The 19,313-nt window shown below is 51.3% G+C and overlaps 1 protein-coding gene across 1 annotated transcript in view; it reads right to left on the bottom strand.

The window, feature by feature from the left end:
- Positions 1–4,750, bottom strand: part of WNT5B (Wnt family member 5B) — a 126,053-nt gene extending 121,303 nt beyond the window's left edge. The window contains exon 1 of the mRNA XM_036018476.1: positions 4,642–4,750. The gene's annotated coding sequence lies outside the window, so the exon portion shown is untranslated. The remainder of the gene's footprint in view (positions 1–4,641) is intronic.
- Between the last annotated feature and the right edge of the window lie 14,563 nt (positions 4,751–19,313).

Genomic DNA, 19,313 nt, shown 5'->3' on the forward strand with positions numbered 1-19,313 from the left:
CCTACAGCAATGGGAACATCCCACCACCCCCCAGCAGCCCACCAGGAAGAGAAATGGGTGGGGGTGCACGAGTCCTGGTTCAGGCAGGGGAGATGCCGCAAGTGCAAGCACCTGGCAGTGACAGAGCTGTGTCCCCAGGGCTGCTCTGCTGGGGACTGCTCTGCGCTCATCCCTGCAAAGTCCAGCTCCCCTCTAAGGGCAGAGGAAGGCTCAGCAGCAAACAGTATTACCTTGGGCTAATGTTAGTATACCTTTGTTACCATATTTTTTGCTCCTCCAGCAGGACTCAGAGCAAATCTATTGACTGAACATTTCAGATAATTCCAAAGTGCCCTTTGGGGGCTCTAGTTTGTAAACCAAAAACTTTTAATCCATTGCCTTTTCCAACTTAAGCCCAGCTATAATTTTACAGACCTCAGGAAATCCACTCTTGACCCTTTACCAATTAGTTAGACAAGACTAACCTTTGAAGGGTGAGCATTTCTGGACTCAAGGAAGCTGTAGAGAAGAGAAGACTGGAAACTCATTTAAGAACAGCTCTGGGTGCCTCCCCCCAGCACTCAGGCAGCAGCTCTGAAGTCACCCGAAGCTGGAGACAGAGCCTCCCCGTAATCCTCGGGAGGCTGGCTAACCACAGAGGCCCCTGCCGGGCCAGAGCCCAAAGCCAGGAGCACAACCTGAGCCTGCAGCCCCACCACAAACCTGCCTGCAAGACCACGATTTCTGAAACAGTAACTCCGTGAAAGCAGCTCGGCTGGAGCCACCCCTCCGCCCCTCCACCTCTCTGGTGGGAACCACCTCCTTTGACTGGCTGCTTCCCCACCCCCAGGCCTGGTTCACAGCAGAAGGATTTCCAAAACTGAGCCAGCTAAAGCTATTTAAAACAAGAGAATGTGAGAAATGGAAGGGGCCTCTAGCACAGTCTCACGCAACACCCTCACTTCACAGGAGAGATAACTGAGACCCCACGGATAAGCTATAATATGCCCCCCGCCCTCCGCACTCTCCCCCCATGGCCCACTCCCCTACCCCTATAAGCCTACCCAGCAAAACCTCAAGAGAAGATGGTGATGCAAAGAAGAGGACATAAGGAAGGGCTAGGTTCCTTGGGGGTTTGGAAGCGCAAAAAGGAATTCTCAGAAAACGCACTGCTGCCAGCACCGGACTTGCTCAGAGGGGACCCCAGGGCCCAGGCTGGGCTGCGCAATGATGACAGTTCGCCAGGCAGCCTGGGCCTAGGCTTCCTGAACCCTCGTGCATGGTGTTTGGAGGGGTCCGGGACAGTCTTCCCCCTAGTACCAGCCAGGTGCCAAATCACCCAGGAGGAGGAAGAGCTGGGAAGAAGCCACATGGGTGGAGAAGCAGGAAGGAGAGAGACCAACTTTAGAAAGTCTGGAAGAGGATTCCTGCAGCACGAAAGGAAAGGCCCAATTGCAACCACAGGGGCCAAGACATCAGGAATTGCAGCCCAAGGAGCCAGCCTGTGGCCAGATGGCCAGCCAGTGGGTCAACTGGGCTGGAGGGGGCAGAGGTTTAAATTTAGCAGCTAAACAGAACTGCTGGGTGGAGAGGCCCTGGTAGAAGCCAGGCAATCACCTGTTCTTTTCACTGAAGGGAAAGTAAGGCCAGGACTGTACCCCCCAAACAGCAGGTCTGCTTCCCAGGTCCCACCAACGGGTGGGAGGGCAGTGAACAGGGTACTCCTCAGAGATGGGCGTAAGTTATTTTTACTTTAGCAAGTGGCTCAGTTGCTCAGATTAAAAACTGTCAGGTCTTTTCATCTTTATCATAGTATTTGTTCCCAACCCCTCTGCTGGATTTTCTCTGGACTCCTGGATACAATTTGAAGATACTCCACAGAAAACCAGCCAAGGATGCCCTGAGGTGAGAGCAAAGAGCCTCCATATTCTCTCCTCACTAGGGGAGTTTTATAGCTATTGTTCTTGCGAACCTCAAGAGGCCTGACGGAGTTACAAACATCACCACCACCACCACCACCACCACCACCGATTGTGCGTTCAGGTGTGGGGCTGGAACAAAGGCGGAGTCTGAAGACTTGTTAAGAAGATTAGGAAATAAATGACAGGCAGTTTGAAAGGGCGCTAGGGAAAACAAAATCAGAATGGCCGACAGAAAAGCTTTTGTGGACACATTGGATTTTATTTCAGAGAAGGCAAGAAGTATAACTTCACATAAAAATGTCCTCTCCTGCCAGAGGTGCCCAGCCATGGCAATCCAGAAACCAGCAGGACTGTCCCAGGAGGTACAATCAGAGCAGACTAGCCTGGTCTTCTGTCCTCCTAAAGAAGTGCAAACGAAAAAATTTTCCAGCTGTCACTACAGCAAGAGAAAGGTGAAATGCACAGGTGAAGACAATCCCAGGTTTTTTCACTTCACAGCATATGGCTCCCAGCAACTTGGCAATATCCCTTTACCTTAAACTTTTGGGATAGAAAATTTTTTAGAAAAGGGTTACTTCAAGCCAATAAGACACCCTTGGAGCTAGTACAATCACCAAATGTACTAAAGAGAGGACTGGTTTTAGACACGCTGAGTAAACACTCCGCCCCCCCCCCCCCCCCCCCCCCCCCCCCGCGCACACACCCTCCCTCACATACTCATACTCAAATACAGAAGAAATCAGGGCCTGGGAAAGTAGGAAATCCACGGATGAAGAGGGCTGGCAAGCTCCTCTAAGGCTGGCTCCTGCTCCCCTGGCAGGCAGACCCCACACACCCTCTGTCTGATTTTCTTTAGGAAAAGAAGGGGGCTGTTGCTCTTGGCTGCGCTTAGCTATTTATCCACATGTTGTCTCTTTAGGTCCCTCTGCTCCACTCCGTCTTGCCCTGGTGCTGGCTCCAGCTGCACCCTGCAGTGGGGGAGACCTAGCTTTAAGCCCGCCTTCTCGCCTGGGCTCCTGGGCCTGCCTGCACCGTGAGAGCCCAGCTGCATCGCTCCTCTCACAACTGTGCAGAGATCTCAGCACTGCCTTTCCTTCACAGGAGCCTCGCAAACCAGTCCTGCTATTTATAACCACAGACCTGTTGTGTCACAGAGACAACACTGTTTTGAAATGGAGGAAAACCACCACTCGGCATTTCACCTCCCGAAGTTGGTGTGTTTGCCAGGACCTGCGTGTGTGTGTGTGCCTGGACAGGTGCGTGGGCACACACCGGGGCCGGCACCCACTGGCCCACGCCCGAGACTGGCAGTCTGGCCCCACCAGTGAACCAGAGACCGACAGGAGCAGCTGGCACCAGGAAAGAGTCGGCAGGCTCTCTGAGGGTGTGCCCACTGCTCCCAGGGCCCCATGGTACCGTAGGGCCAGCCACAGAAGAGGTCCCCCTAAGCTCCTAACCCTGTGCATTCACAAATGCTGATGTGTGGCCAGGAGTGTGTCCCTGCCCTCCTGACCCAGAGGTCTCTGCACCCACACTGATGGCACAACACAGATGTCCCATCACAGCTCGGTCAGGTGGGCACATTCTCAGGGACTAGAGCAGTTCCGGGGACTGGTAACGGGATCCTGACCCTTTCTCCTCCGGGTACCCGGCTGTAACTCTGGCCAGGGTGATAGTAAGCGAAAGCTGGTGCCAGTGTGACCCCGTGGCAAAGAGTGAAGAAGGCAGGGTGGGTGGGGATGGAGAGCAAATCAACCCATTCAGAACTGGGAACCCCTCCCGCCGCGGGAATGAGCAACCTCAGTTTTCCTCTCGGTAAACAGCACCAATCAAGCCTCAAGAAAACTGAACGACATCTCGCAGTGATTTGAGAATGAAAATATCCAGGAAATCTGGCTCTGACTGAAGTACATGGCCACATACGCATGAGGACCAGCGAGAAGATGGAGACAGGGGTCACTTCCCCCTTTTCCCAGGGCAGGGATAGATGAGCATAAGGAGCAGGAAGACAATGAAAGAAAACTGAAATCTCAGACCACCACTCAGGGCTTGACCTGCTCCGAGTTCAGGCAGGAACTGAGGCACCAAACTAACACTGCCTCCGGGTCTAAAATAATCCAGATGTAGCCCTCACCCAGTCCGGCTGATGCGGGCGCAGACTTCGGCAGAGCGTTCCAGCTGGGCCGGCCCACGCCAGGCAAAGTGAGCGAGGAGGTCAGAGGGGCTCTCACACTTCTCGGACAGGCGCAGGCAGGGCCCCCGGGATGCCCCTGTGCGTGCCGGCGGGCCGCACCTCCCCGGCCACCTCCTCGGACATCCAACCCTCGGGGACCGAGAGCCACTAGCAGCACCCGAGCTGCCGGGAAGGGCGAGAAAACTCTACCCGAGCTGCCGGCGCCCGGCACCCGGCCAGCACGCAGGCTGGAGGGGGCAAGCGGCCCCAGCTTTGTTCGAGGCCTGGGAGAGGGTTCCCCTTCCCTTTCCACGTTCCCTACCCCCACCTGACGGGGCTCAGCCGACGCTGCACAGCCCACTACCAGCCAGCTGCACCGGTCTCGTCCGAGGGCAGGGCCCCCGCTCCCGGGGGCTGAGCGCCCGTGGCCGCCGAGGGGGCGGGAACCGGAGAGCTCTAGGAAGTTTCGGAGGCGGGAGCCGAGGAGGGGCGTCTCCAGGCGGCAGGTCTGGGGGCCGGGGGCCGGGGAGGGGCTCCCCTTTCCCTCAGCGGGCAGCGGGCACTTACCTGCACGTCCCGCCGCTCCTCAGGCTCGCGGGCTCTGGCTCCTCCAGCGACGGCCGCGCCGGGTCCTCCGGGCGCCGTGGCGAGTGGGGGCCGCTCCTCTCAGCGCGCGGGCTGCTAGGGCCGCCGCACCGGACTCTGCATCCGCGCCCGGGCGCACCGCACTCCGGGGATCCCGCCGAAGCGTCTGCCGGAGCCGGGGCGCTGGGGCAGCCCTCGCGGGAGGCGCGTTGCCCGGGCCGGGCGGCTGCGGCACCGGGAGCACCGGGAGCCCCGCTTGCTCCTGCCGGGAGACCGGCGCGGCGCCCGAAACCCTGTGCTCGGTCGTGTGCGGAGACCGCGCGCGCCGCAATGAAGGGGGGCCTTGCGTCCTGGGCACCGGCTCTGCCCCGCCGTGGTCCTCGCTGGACTGCACCCTCTACTCCGGAGCGCGGGACCCCAAGAAGTTGCGGCCAAATCGACAGCGGACGGGCGGCGGCCGCGGCTCGGCTGGGAGTGCAGGGCGGGCGCTGAGCGAGCGGATCCCGGCCCGCGCCTCCACCCCCGCCCCGCCCCCGCGCCTCCTTTCCGCCCCCGGCCGCTGCGCGGGGCCCGCTCGCTCCTTCCCACCCGCTTGCCCGCGACCCCCACTGCCAGGGCTCCTCCCAGGCTCTGGGACCGTGACCTCCGCACCTGCCCACCGCCCAGCGGACACAACTTCTCCCTCGGCCTCCGGGCTGAGCGGCCCAAGCCCTGCCTAGGGTACGGTGGGGAGCCCCGCCCCTCCGCCCCACGGCCCAGCCCCCTCCCAGCCCCGCGCACCCACTGCCTCCTGCTCCCGGAACTCGACCCGGTGCCCCGAGTGGACCCCTGTGGGCGCCCGGCGCTGGCACCTCAGGGGCTGCAGAGCAAGAGGCTCTGAGAGAGGAGAGAATTACAACAGTACCTCTTATATTTACATCAAGCTTTCGCACGCACTTTATCCTCCTTTGAATCCCCCCAAAACAGTAGAATGTGATTTGCTATTTCCTCTTTACCAACCCAAGTCATTCTTCTCCCGACCCTGGACCTTTTCCTACAGCACCCAATGGAGAGACCTCTGGGACAGGACATTTGGTGGGAGTGGGGTGGCACACCAAGAAACACGTTCCCCATGCATTCTCTCATCACTTCTGTGACAGCTGTAGGGTTGAGTTATTCACCTGACTTTTAAAATGTGGAAACCAAAGCCCAGAAAAGTGGCCCCATAGTTGCTTGAAAATATTACTAGTCCAGTTTTTAGCCTTAGCTCAGACCAAAGTTTAAATACCTTTTTTGAAGTTTCCAAGTCCTGCTAGTGGTTGCCTAATAAGACCCCTGGGTTTACCTGCCAAGCGGGAGTTAGCCAAGATCCCTGCGGTGCAGGAGCGGATCCCCGGCTTCTGGACCCTGCTCCGGACTCTGGTAACAGGGCGCCAACCCAGAGTAGCCGGCGCTGAGGCCTGCCTTCCAACGGCCTTTTCTTCTACATTTTGAAACCCACCTCTTCCCTGAGTGAGTAGGGGGCTGCCCTGCTAAAGAAATTGCCTTTGAATGCAGTATTGGGGGGGGGGGGGAGGGAGAGGGGGACAATAGAAATAATCCTAGGTTTTGCCTTTTCTTAATTAGTAACCAAACAAGGTGCAGCCTTCTCTTTTTGGAGAGTGAGGGGGAAAGAGACCAGGAGGCCACCACATTGGGTTGGCAGTAAGGAGCTATTGTCCTCCGGTTTTTACAATAAGGAAACTACAAGCTGTTTTAGCAAATACCAGTCTAATTAGAGGGAGAAGCTTCCTTGGAATCGTGCTAGCTTGGGCCGGAGGTGCACTATGACTTTCTCACCTCACAGTGAATGGGGTTTATGAGCCCTGGTCCAGCAACCTTAAATGAATGGCCTATAATTGCCTCGGGGTAGGGTGGGGGCTGCTCTCACCTGGGGGAACTAGTTCAAGGCTTTACCTCAGGGGACAGATGGGACAGGGAGAGGAGCTGGTCTAAAGCAGGCATAAAATCTTTGAATCCACTTTGTCAAATTAAAAATATGTTCACTTCCTCTTCTCAGAATAAAGTTTGGGCTCTGAGGTCAGAGACTTGGGGGGGGGGGACGGTCAGGGAAGGCCTTGTCCAGGAGGCCCCAGTCTCTCTGGAATGCAACCTGGGAGCATTTGGGCATTCACTCCACACACACATTTGTGGAGCCCCAAGCACACAGAGATGACTGGGACCAGTTCCCGTCTGCAGGAGTAGGGTGGGTGCCAAAAGCAGGTCTGCCTACAAAAGCCAGTTCTCGAGAGGCAGATGATGATGTAAGTAAAGTAAAGTAGTTTATTTGCGGATGCCAGCCATCTGGAAGATGGGGGACTGATGTCTCAAAGGCCATCTCTACCTCTCAGTGGAAGCAGAGGTCTTCATAAGGAGGGAGAGGGGAACAGACAGATCAAGGGTGGGGGTTGTGAAGTTCTCTATGTGCAGATGAGCACAGTGCTTACCGATAAGACAAGTGATGGTCCAGTGTGCATCATCCTGGATTAGTCATCCCGGCTTCACTTCATCCTGACTTTCCGTCATCCTGGATCCATGGTTGAAATTCAGCAAATCTCCTGGAGCTGGGGTGCCTGCAGGTCAGGGTCTGTATCTTTTGAAGTCAGTTCCTAGGATTCTTATACAAACATGCTGTTTATCTACAAGCTACATATTAGTCAGAGTCTGCACTTAGGGAAACAATGTCAAAAGAGTGGTGGGGTTGGTTACAAAGTCCCTGTTACAATTTGCCTATTGGGATGGGGGACAAATTTCTTGTTTGGGGCCTAGAATGAGCACAAGAAGGGACAACTTTGCTTGGTTTCCAGCTGACAACCTAGGAGGAGAGCAAGTGACAGAAGACAGAAATCCCAGCTGAATATCCTACACTGTAGCCCTGCACCTCCCACCATCTCCATCCAAGATGAGTCAAAACCTGTGGCCCAGGAAGGGAAACTACAGTGGCCCCTGGAAAGGAGCTTGTGGCTGAGCAGCTGGGAAAACATTTGAATGAGGAGCCCTGGGCCAGCTTCCCAAGGGAAGTGGTGAGCGCCCTGCTGCTTGAGTCACTGAGCTGCTGGGGAGTCTGCAGCCACCCCTGGAGGCAAACACTGCCGGGAATGAGAGAGACCTCACCATGTTTTGTCTGTGATTGCTGGGTGGGGTCTCTCGCCTTCTCCCCTCAATAAAACATATCCTGACTTGGCATTTGTGGCTGAAACAAAAGAAAGGAAAAACACGTATTTGGACATACGGAAATTTGTGATGATTTCTGTTCTATTTTTCGGATACACTGTTCGCCCTCTCTGGTCATGCTTTCCCAGCCACCAGCCACACTCAGAGGTCTCTTCCAAGCCAAAATACCTAATGAAGATCCTCCCAGAGTCAGAGAAACCAGCCTCCTCCATCTCCTGAGCTCTCTGTGGCCTTCCTGTGGGGTAGGTACATCTAGCACTGCCCTCCCACCCTGGGGCTGTGCATTTCTAGGGTAACTGTTCCCTTTCCCAGCCCAACACTAGGAGGAAGAGCTTCGGGTGGCCCTGCTGTTCCTGCTGCTGGTGGTGGCCAGAGGAAACCAACCCTGTTTCGGGACAGTCCTTCATTCTGCTCCAGATGGCTTCTCTGGTCCTTTTCAAAGGGGTTACTTCCTGGAGGAACCAGCTGCATGCACTATTGAAGCCCAGAATGAGCTGGAGAGGCAAAGCTAGTAACCTTTTATCCCAAAATAATCACCTTTTATCCCAACAGTCACTTTACCTCTGTTGCCTGTGTTATTCAGTGTTCATTTCATATTGGTTATCTAGATGTTTTTCTAAAAATAAGGGTTTCAAAAACTGGTGGATTCTGAGCCAGATGTCCAAACCCTGTCCGTGGATTACTCCCACAGACTCCCAATAGCTGAGACAATTTGAAACATCTGAATGAGGGGAATTCTAAGAGCTGAAAGCACAGGGTTGATAAGAAGGAGACTCTGCAGTTGACTTGTAGGGGAACTGTTGGTGCCCGGAATGCAGCAGCTGAAGGAATCTGTACAAAGGCGGAAGAAGGGCTAAACTACTGGCAGTCTTAACACCTGAGACGTGCAGAGAACTTACCAGATTATAAACTGCTTTTACATGTTTAGCTTAATTGAGATCCATCAAGTGAGAATAGTCCTGCTCATCTCCCTGGAAGCTGTCCTCTGACCAATTCTCCCCCAAAGAGATGCTACCACCCTCCGTGGAGGAGGTCTAGCGTGGTCACTGAGCAAGTGGCTCCGGACCAGCCCACCGGGAACCCAGACTCGCTCCCTTACAGATCCTGGGCAAGACACTGATCTCCCTAAGGCTCAGTTTCCTCATCTTGAAAGGCAGTGGTGGTAAGACCGCCTTCCTCATGGGAATGTGAAAATTAAATAGGACAGTCCAGACAAAGAAACCAAGAACTGTGTCTTCCATACAGTGAGCACTCAATAAATATTAACAACGGTATGTATGATAATTATTAAATAGACATGACCTGGTTCTCCATTTTGACAGTCTGATGTTACTCTCAGTCCTTGAACTCCCAGATTTTAACCCCATTTTTTATTCGAAGAGAAGGCAGAATCCAAAATAGTTCCTTGAATGAGTCACAGCTTTACAAATATCTAGATGGAAGCAGTTGAGTGCTGGCAAATCCAGGGGCCCCAGCTGGCTGCCAGGAGGGCCCATCATCCCGACAGCGCCACCTGCTGAGGTCCCACAGAGAGAGAGTGGGTAGTTCTGGTAAGTGTGGCCCTGTTAGTAAGCTGCTCCAGCACCTGGCTGAAAAATGAGGCGCTGTCTGGAGTTGTCACCGACACAAGGCACTGCTTTCCTTTTTGAATCTCTAATGTCCCCATGCCCCTCCTGTTTGCCCTTCTCAACTTTGACTAAAGTCCTGTCGTGTACTCTGTGCTGAGGGACATTTCGGAGGGAGCGAGACAGGGTACCCACCCCCAAGGGCTCTGTGTGCACGGAGACCCAGGGTGCGCACGAATGGGAACACGGGGCAGGTGCCGTGTCTGCACCCCGTGGTGCTGAAGCCCTCGCAGCTCATGGCACTCAGGGTCGAGGCTGGAGGCCTGGACTCACTGCCTCCTCTTCTCAAGGGGCTCTTGACCTTGGGTAGGTCGCCTCCCTCTCCGAGCCTCAGTGTCCTCACTAAAGGAATATGTGATTGAGTCGAGGAGGAAATGGAGGAAGATGGATGTGTGGGTGGAAGACAATGAATTTGACTTCATATACATTTCATTTGAGTGTCACTGGGGGCATCCAAGCGTTGACAGCAAGAAATAGAGAACTGGAAGGGGGTTAGAGGTCAGGGTGGCTGGACAGGCAGTTTCAGTGAGTGAACCAATAACACTAAAAGCTGGCCGGCCAGGGATCTCGGTGGGAAGGGACAGCGAAGGGGTGTGGGTAATCCCTACAAGTTTAGCTAAGGAGAGAGGGGGACCTGAGGAAAGGGAAAGGGCTCAGGAGTCAAGTGATCAAGTGATGTTTTTTTCCACAATAAGGGAGCCCTGGACACGCTTTGAAAGCAGAGAGAAGAAAAGCGAGGAGGGTGAGAAATCCCTGCTGTCAGAAAGGGGTGGGAAAAGGCTGGGCGGAGAGAGGCCAGGAGCTCGGAGAGGGCTCACATTCCAGAGCATGAGACACCCCTTCCTCTGTCCTCTCCAGAGCTGGTTGGTTAGAATAGTTGGGGCAACAGGAAAGGCAGGAGAGAGGAGGGGAGCAGGCAGGGTGCGTTTGCAGTGAGAAGCCCTCCCTGAGGAGCACTGACTTGCCCATGTGGGAGACGCCCCGGGGCCACATAACCAAGGGGCATCTCAAGGTCATTCAGTATGAACCAGCTCCTTGGCACTGATGGGTAAATTGCTGCTTTATCAGACTCTCCCAGGAGGCAATGTTAAAAACGCAGAATCCCGGGGTGCACCTCGGGTCTTCCAACTATAAATCATTGTGGTCCATGACTGTTAAGGTCCCACAGGTGATTCTGATCCTCAGCCCTGTTTGAGACCTGGCCACAAGGTCACAGTAAGCCTTCTAGGAGGGGAGAGATGCTCACTCAAATGTACAGTGCAAACCAGCAGAAGGCCAGGGCCCTCCCGGAAGCCCCACAGCATGTACCAGTGAAGTCCCTCACGCTATACTGCGATGGAGGTGGGAGGGAGGAAGGGTGACAGAGCCAGAATCTGCCTGGTTTCCCACTGGCCTGGTTCCTTCCTAGCTTGGCCTTTGCGAGGACCCCATGCGGTGTGCTCAGGCTGCATGAAACTGGGTTCCAGATCCCGCCTTTGCCATTGTGTTGGAGAGTTAGCTTTTGCTCAGTGGTACTAATAAGGATGATAAAGGAAATCCGCAGCTAATCCAAACCTCTCAAGGTAAGTAATGGTTTGTCTCCTGACCTGTAATTATCAAAGGCATTTATAAACTCCTGAATTCCACTCTGTGAGCAGGGAGGCTTGCTAGGCGGTTTCCTATCTGAAGCACTTGTTTGGCTTGAGGAAAAAATGCTTGTACCACAAGAGGCAAACAGTGAAAAGTGAGAATGCAAAATTGTTAACATTTAGGAAGCTAAATTTATAACATTTAGCCCAAAAGCCTCCCTTGTTCTCTGAATTTTTCAGTCTGCATAGTTATGCAACCATCTGGGTCCCGACACATAACTAACTAGCACCCCGCACGGACCCCACCAGCGGCGGCTCAGAGAACAGCTATCAGCTGCCACGGCGATGGGATGCGGACACTCCTCCCTTCTGAGAGGTCCTTTTGGAGACTTCGTGCACTGGCCACACGAGGACAGTGAGATAAGGAAGGTGATTAACAAAGAGACCAATTACACTCGGTATTTTCTTGCCTTTCAGTATTCAAATATGGGCCTTAAACACTTCTGATGCTTAGAGGAGAATGGACAGAAAAATACCTTTGGTTTTCACAGCCTTAGTAGTGAAACCTCTGGAGGTTCCAACGTGCATCTCCCAAACCTGAGAAGGTGGAAGGGAGATAAGGAGAAAACAGGGTAAGAGTTGGCCTGCCCAGGGCAGCAAAGGGCTGGTGACCTCACCCCCATGCCCGCGGCTGCTGGTCTGTTTTAGGCCTACACCCCTAACTCCCCTCTTAATGTTCTTTCTGCCTTTCTTGTAGCCTGCTAACCACACCTGTATCCCCACCTGCATTTCATTCCAGGGCTGCCATCTATGGTGCATTGTATGCAGGAATTTCTGGGAACAGGAGAGCTACCAGATCCACTGTAGATGATCCTCCAGTGGTAGAATTCCAGGCACTGCAGCATCTGAATGGAGAAGATATTTTGGGGTCCTGGGGTCTGTGGGGAAGCTGATAGGAGCTGACCCAGCCTTTAGATCTCACCACCCAGGCAGCTGCCTGCCTCCAGTCCACTCCCTAAGAGGCGCTACTCAGGCGCTAGTCCATCCCAGACAGTGGCAGGAGGCCAGGAGCTGCTTGCTCGGCTTCCTTAATTTCAATGTCCATCTGGGTTTGCAGAAAGTGTCAGCGACAGGGTCTCTAGAAACTGACAGTGAGGGCCCAGGTAATCCAAACCTATGCGCAGTCCTCAGGATTTTCCCTCCCTGGGGGCTGTTCTCAGTGTCAGTGTTAGAGGTGCCTTCAACTGTAGTCACAGGGTTGAAGCTCCGTGCCTCGGGCAAGTTTTCCAAAAAAGGCTCCAAAGCGTTGAGGTGGTTTGAAGATATTAAAGCAAGAAATTGGAACCAGAAAATCCAGAGAAGTCAAGATGTGTGTGTGCTTTTAAGATAACAGTTAAATTGAACTTGTCTGAGTATAATCAAAAGTTGATTGAACAAAAAGAAAAAGTAAAAAACAAAAACAAACAAAAAGATGCCTTTCTTTTAACAATTAAAGGACCAGAATAAATCTGATCCCAATCAGAACTTTAAAACCTTCTTTTGCACTTAGAGAACCCTCAGCATGACCCTGCTGACCGTGCTGGCTGATGACAGACCCCTCAGCGGACAGAGGATGCTCACGTGTTCCACACACCGAGCACATAGGTATTTATTTAGGTCCAAGCCTTGGCCTGAGAGCCTTCCCTGTGTTCCTATGGCGAGGGAGAAGAATTAAGCAGTCAGGCCGGCAGCTGGGCCAGGGTGAGCTGAGGAAGAGAAGTTTGTCTCTGGGGAGCAGCTGTCTACGAGCTGACAGAAGCAGGAGGAAGGGATCTAGAGCTGAGATGTGTCTTGAGGGGGTGTGAGGAAGGGCGGCAGTGGGCGTGCAGGGCAGTTTCCTCACTGCAGACCCAGACCCCGAGGGCTGGAGGGGCCAGGTTTGAGCTTTCACCCCTGTTTGAAACAAAGGGTGTAATCTCAGCTTTGTTCTTGCCAGAGGCCAGGAGGAGGGCAGGGTGTTGACGTTGCAGCTGAGGGGTGGGTTCCAGATCCAGGCTGCCAAGAGCTTGGTGTGTCTCTCCCACCCAGGCCCCCTCACACCCCAACCCCCACTGCAACTATTTCCAGGCTCACTGGGGCCAGAGAGAGACTGGGAGCTGGTAGCAATAAAGGATGATTTTAACAGCTGAAGGTACAGGTATAAACTTGGATCCCAGGGATGGGATCCTGGGGGTGCTGTCCTTTCTGTCAACTAAGTCCCTATCGGTAGGGCTGCTCCAACAACTTGGGGACCACTTACCCTGTGGCTGTCTCTGAGACTCCCCATTCGACCACTTCTGTGCTCCAGAGGGCAGCTGAGAGAGAGCAGTAAGGAAGTGAAATGACTTCCTCTGGTCCTTCTTCCCAGCCTGGATAAGAGGAAGGAGATGTCCGGCTTCTTCCAAACCCGGCCCTGGCCGCCTCCTCCTCTCTACTTTCTCTTGAGCAGGCCCCCTGGGTGTCCCAGGACCCCTGACTCCGGCGCCCAGGACTGGTGGTTGCGGCAAGGCTGACGGAACACCTGCCCCAGCAGAATCCAGCATCAGAACCACTGTTTTGGTGGCGCAGATTCTGGAGTCTGGCCCTCAGGAAAAGCTTTTGGATTTCAGCGTCCATGGTTATCAAACGAGGGTGCGTTGTCAGTTTCACCATACTATAGAAATGTTAGGTTTTTTTGTGTACTATACTAACATGTACTGTAAGGAAGAATGTGGAGGGCACCTGATTCCATTCAGGACTAACTTCTCCAGGAGTGTTATAGCAACAGCAGGACAATGGTAATAATAATAACACATTCTAACTGAGTGCTTGCAATGTGTTAAGGATTTTAATCCTCATAACACCTCTATGGGGTTGGCACAATTATAATCCCATTTTACACATGAGAAAATGGAGACCCAGTGAGGTCAAGGCACCCACCCACAATTTTGCAGCTAATGGGCTGAGGGCAGGCTTCACACCCATTTAGAAAACCCCGTCTGGAGAGACCCAAAGGAGAACCCCTGCGGCTGCTCAGGCCAAACTCGCTGCCCCTTTCACCACGTGCACTCTACCTCCCTGCAACTACTCGGGGGCGGGAAGTCGGCTCTGGCCCTAATTCCATAAATAATGGAGAGGAAGAGCTGGGCTGTAGAACTTGACAGAAATATTGGAAGATAACATGCTTTTTATATGGAATCTGTCCAAGTTTACAATGAGGCAGGAAACCAATTTTCCTAAGAATTGAGGAAAGGGCAATTCTTTGATTCTTACTTCAATCTCTCACTCCTGCAGCCAGAGACACATTTCTTTTAATAAAGCAGTTTTGAGGTGGTTCTCGGAACTCCAGGGAATGAGAACCTTGAAGTCTGCTTAGGCTGTGAATGTGTCAACTCATGAGAAATGGCTCCTGGGAGCATGGAAGGGTTGCTAGTTCCTTCACTTTAGTAATTCCTTTCTCGCTGGCCTCCACCAGACTAGAAGCTGCAACTGAAGCCCAAGACCCCACCAAATACCAGGGTGGGCAGCTCCCCCTAGTGGCCCAATGGACCCACTTGCTGATGGCCCCTGGGGGCTTAACAAAAGCGAGTCCAGAGTCTGACATAAGAGGGAGTGGTCCACTTCCAGGTACGCCCCCAGAGAACTTAGGGCAGGGTCCCACGTTCATAGCAGCACTGCTCACAGTAGACATAAAGTAGAAACAATTCAAATGTCTGTTGACTGGTGAGCGGTAAACAAAATGCAGTATAAACATAACAAGGGAACATTATTAAGTCTTAAAACGAAATGAAATTCTGACACAAGCTACAGCATGGGTGGAACCTGAAGACAATTTGTTTAGTGAAATAAGCCAGACATAAAAAGACAAATATTGTGCGATTCCACTTACACGAGGAATCGTCAGACTCATAGAGACAGAAAGTAGAACATTGGTTGCCAGGGGCTGGCAGGAGAGGGTGTGGAGACTCATTGCAATGGGCAGGGTTTCGGCTGGGGGCGATGAAAAGTCCTGAAGACAGATGGCTGCCCGACGATGTGAGGGCACTTAACACTATTGAATTGTATGCTTAAAATGGTTAAAATGGTAAAATTTATGTTAGGCATATTTTACTGTAATAAGAAAAACAGAAAAAAGAGGATACGCTCATTCATTTTTTTGTGGGAAAAAACACACATTTTTCCAGGTTCCTAAAAAGGAATTCCCCAAATCAGTCAATTTATGTTGAAATTTCCTGTGCTTGTCTCATCCTAGAATGAAATTGAGGGGGAATACTGTCTTAAAATCCACTCAGTTTGGAAGAATAAAGTGGGAGAAATGATTGTATTTGGTGTGAAAACTTACTATGCAGAGTTAGGCAAAAAAGCAGGTGTACAGTTGTTTGTATAGAAAATAACACAATAACTAATAACCAGTAATACAAGAATAAGCCCTGTTCTGCGTGCTCGCAGCCGCACAGCTGTGGAGAGAGTGGTGGAGCCAGTGTGGTCTTGGTGGAGAGGGAGCCGGCCAGAGCACGGAGCAGAGAACACAGAAGCGGGCCAGCGCCGTGTGCCCAGCTGGTTTCCGCCGAGAGTGGAAAACAACGCAATGAAGCAAAAGCAGTTTTTGCGACAAATGCACTGCAACAGTTGGTGATCTATAGATTAAAAACGTGAACCTCAACCTAAACCTCATACCTGACACAAAACTTAATGTTTATTAAGTTTTATGAAGTTATCAAGTAACCACTAGGGAATGCAGGTTAAAACCACACTGAGATATTATTACTCCACATCTACTAAAACGGCTAAAGTGGGAGTAGTGACAACACCAAACGCTGGTGACGATGTGGAGGAACCACCTCTCACGCATTGCCGGTGGGGTGCGGAGCGATTCAGCCACTCTGGAAAATAGTTTGGCACAGTCCAATAATCACTCACCTGGGAATTTATCCCAGAGAAATAAAAATTTACGCTCACACAAACACTTGCACACAGCTGTTCTATTTGTAATAGCCCCGAATTGGAAACAATAGCAAAAGATCTAAACACACAGCGTTCTGTCCCTACCATGGAGTACTAGTACTCAGCAGTAAAACAGGGCCCACTACTGACACGTGCAAGGACTTGGATGAATCTCAAAGGCCCAAAGGTTTCTTTAGGGAAAAGACAATCTCAAAGGTGACATACTACATGATTTCAATTATATAACAATCTTGAAAGGACAAAATTATAAAGATGAAGAACAGATTAGTGGTTGTCAGGGGTTAGAGGTGGGAAGGAGGAAAATTGGTGTGAGTATTAAATGTAGGGAGGATTTTGTGGCAATGGAATAATTCTGGACCTTGATTGACAAGAATCTGCACATGTGATGAAATTGCATCGACCTCGCCCTTTCCTCACCCCTGCCCCACACTCACGGAGTAAACTGGTGAAATCTGAGTAAGGCCCATAGCTTGCACCATGTCAGGTTCCTGGTTTTGATTTGTTATGTAAGATGAGACTGTTGGCAGAAACCAGATGAAGGGGACCTCTCTGTACTATTTTTGTAACATCTTGTGAATTTATAATCATTAAAAAATACTAGGAAAAAACTTTCAAGAGACAAGGAAGAAAAGGAAAGTCAGGTGTGATCATTGCTGGGGGGAGGGAGGTATTAGGGGACTAAATGGAAATAGAAAAAATAAAATAGTGATTAAATTTAAAAAACAAATAAATCTTGTGGCTAAAAAAAAAGGAAAGTCAGCATCAGAAAGCATCTGCCCCAAGCCGGCTCTTCTCGGGGATCGTCTCACTGAGTTGTCCCCGTGGGTCTGTGAAGTACATTTTATCCCATTTCACAGACAAGAGACCAAGGCCCAACGAGGCAGAATTGAGTTTCAAACCAAGTTCCTCTAATCTTAAAGCCTGTTCTCTTCAGGAATAAGTAGAATAAATGGTCAAGTTTCTGCTTTGCCTGACAAAGTTACCATCGTCTCAGCAACAAGCCCTGTGTGTACTGCATGTCAGTCGCTGGGAACGGAATGGCCCATCTCAGATCGTCCCGTCTGGCGCCATCCGTGTAAGCTAATCGGCAGAAGCTCTGGAAGCTTATGTCCTTCTTTAAACACAGCCTTCTTTATGTCACTCCTCTCCCTCCCCCCACAAGTCTAGGCGACCTTCCAATGAAGGCTAAGGCCTTGGTTTGGTGCTGAAGCACTCAAGGTCCTACCTGATCGCCTCCTTAAGAAATATGCGGCACTTCCTCTTTGTCTCCACATGACCTGTCTCCTCTGACTGAAATAGTTTATGGCCCCCACACTGCTTTGACCACAGTCTTTAGCTCCTGCTCATCCTTTCGGCGTTCTTAGCCCATCTGCATTCTCTCTGTCTTTCCCGACCCAGCGTCACTGCCCACGAATCCTGCCCTGACTACTCGAACACCCGGGGCCCCGTGTTCCTCACACTCAAGAACCTGAGTCTCTACCTGTATACAGCAGGCACTGGCATGGGCTTGTTGAGGAAGTGAATTGTGAACTTATCACACATGGCCTTGTATTGGTGTTGAATATATACTTCCATGTTAGTTTTACCTATTTAACCAGATGGCGAGTTTCTTAGCTTATACACCGTTTCACATTCTCAACAGTGCTCAGCCCAGTTTGCTGTTTTTTAAACAGCCACTAAACATGAGAGCTTATTCTCATACTCTCAGCTGGATGTCCACTTTCATTCCTGGTCAGCTATTTGGCTGGTCCTGCATCAGACGCACTTATTGCTGGGGTTGCTGGTGGCTTGAAGACCAGTCGCCATTGATTTTCTTCTTCCTTCTCCTTTATGGAGAAGTTTGAGTTGCAATAGACCCATCCACCCTGTCTTCTCAGGATCAGTTCCTTCAGCAATTATAACCTTCCTTTGGGGGCTGACTTGGCCCATGTCTGCAATGAACTCAGACGCCAGCACTTGTAGCTGTGATCATTCATCTCTTGGGATGAGCAAATTAGGAGGGAACTACAGAAAGTGTAATTGAAGAAAATTAGTTAGTGGCTGGGGAAAGGGCTGGCCTGTTGCTGTGAGAGGGCCTGACCTCATCGCCTTTCACAACATCAGTCAGCAATGAGGTTTTGAAGAGACACGGCAGTGGGAGGAAGGTGTTTGTGAAACTCAGATGGCTGGAAAAGGAGCTAGTGTCAAAGACAGTGAGTAGGAGGAGCCGCCTCTCCTTTCTGCTCTCTACTGCTTCTCAAAGGGCTCTAGGAACTCTCATGAGACAATAAGACATTGGGGTCATCTTTGCAAAGGGTGCCCTTCTGACAAAAGCTTTGGCTTGAACCCTGGTGCTCAGGAGTCAACCAGGACTCTGACGTCTAAACTGGCTCCCGGGAAAACTGCTGTGGAGTCCACAAGAAGGATGGACTCCAGCCACATGTGTCACTGCCAAGGTCTCCAGTGTCTCTCCTGTTCTCTGGTTAGGCAGAATCAGATCCAGGACCACAACTCTGGAGAGTCAAGTGGCTTTGTAGAGAGAGGGAGGAAGAGAAAGGGAGTGGTGGTTGAATCTCCACCTCTGCTCTCATTAGCTGGGTCAGAAGGAATAGGTGAATTCCCTGCAAAATTGTTGCCAAAAGGTACATTTCCATCCTCTTGACTGTGGTGTAGACAGCTCTATTACTGATAACACCCCATTCTGCTACCAATATGGTGACACGCTAGCATGACCTGTGTCACCAAATTCCCAGGTACTTGGGCCATTGTCCAGAATTGTGACAAGAGGAAAATTATTTTTCTCCAGGCCAAGGTCAGCAAATCATACCTCAGGACCAACTACATATTTTTGTATGGCCTACAAATTAAAAATAGCTTCTACATTTTCAAGTGGTTGGAAAAACATTTTTTAAAATAATGTTTTACTACATGTGAAAACTATATGAAGTTCAAGTTTCAGGTCTACAAATAAAGTTTTATTGGCACATACATTTGTTATATATTGCCTAGATCTGCTTTAGCATAGTTGAGAAGTTGCATGTGTTACAAAGCCAAGATCAACTCTGGCTACAAAAGTTGTAGTATAAAATGAAAATGCAGGGCTTCTTGTTAAAAAAATTATTAAGAATTCCACAATGGCAACAGTATAGCATTAAGCAAAGTGTGGTAGCCCCTCTACACCCAGGGTCCTGTGCCTGCCAGTGAATCTGGCACTTATTAAAATATTTAATATCTGGCTCTTTAGAGAAAAAGTTTGCCAACATATATTCTGGAAATTCAAAAACTGATATTAAAAAAAAACAACAAAAAACAATTAGCCCTGACTGGT

Source organism: Phyllostomus discolor, chromosome 2 (genome assembly GCF_004126475.2).
Source record: "Phyllostomus discolor isolate MPI-MPIP mPhyDis1 chromosome 2, mPhyDis1.pri.v3, whole genome shotgun sequence".
NCBI lineage: Eukaryota > Metazoa > Chordata > Mammalia > Chiroptera > Phyllostomidae > Phyllostomus > Phyllostomus discolor.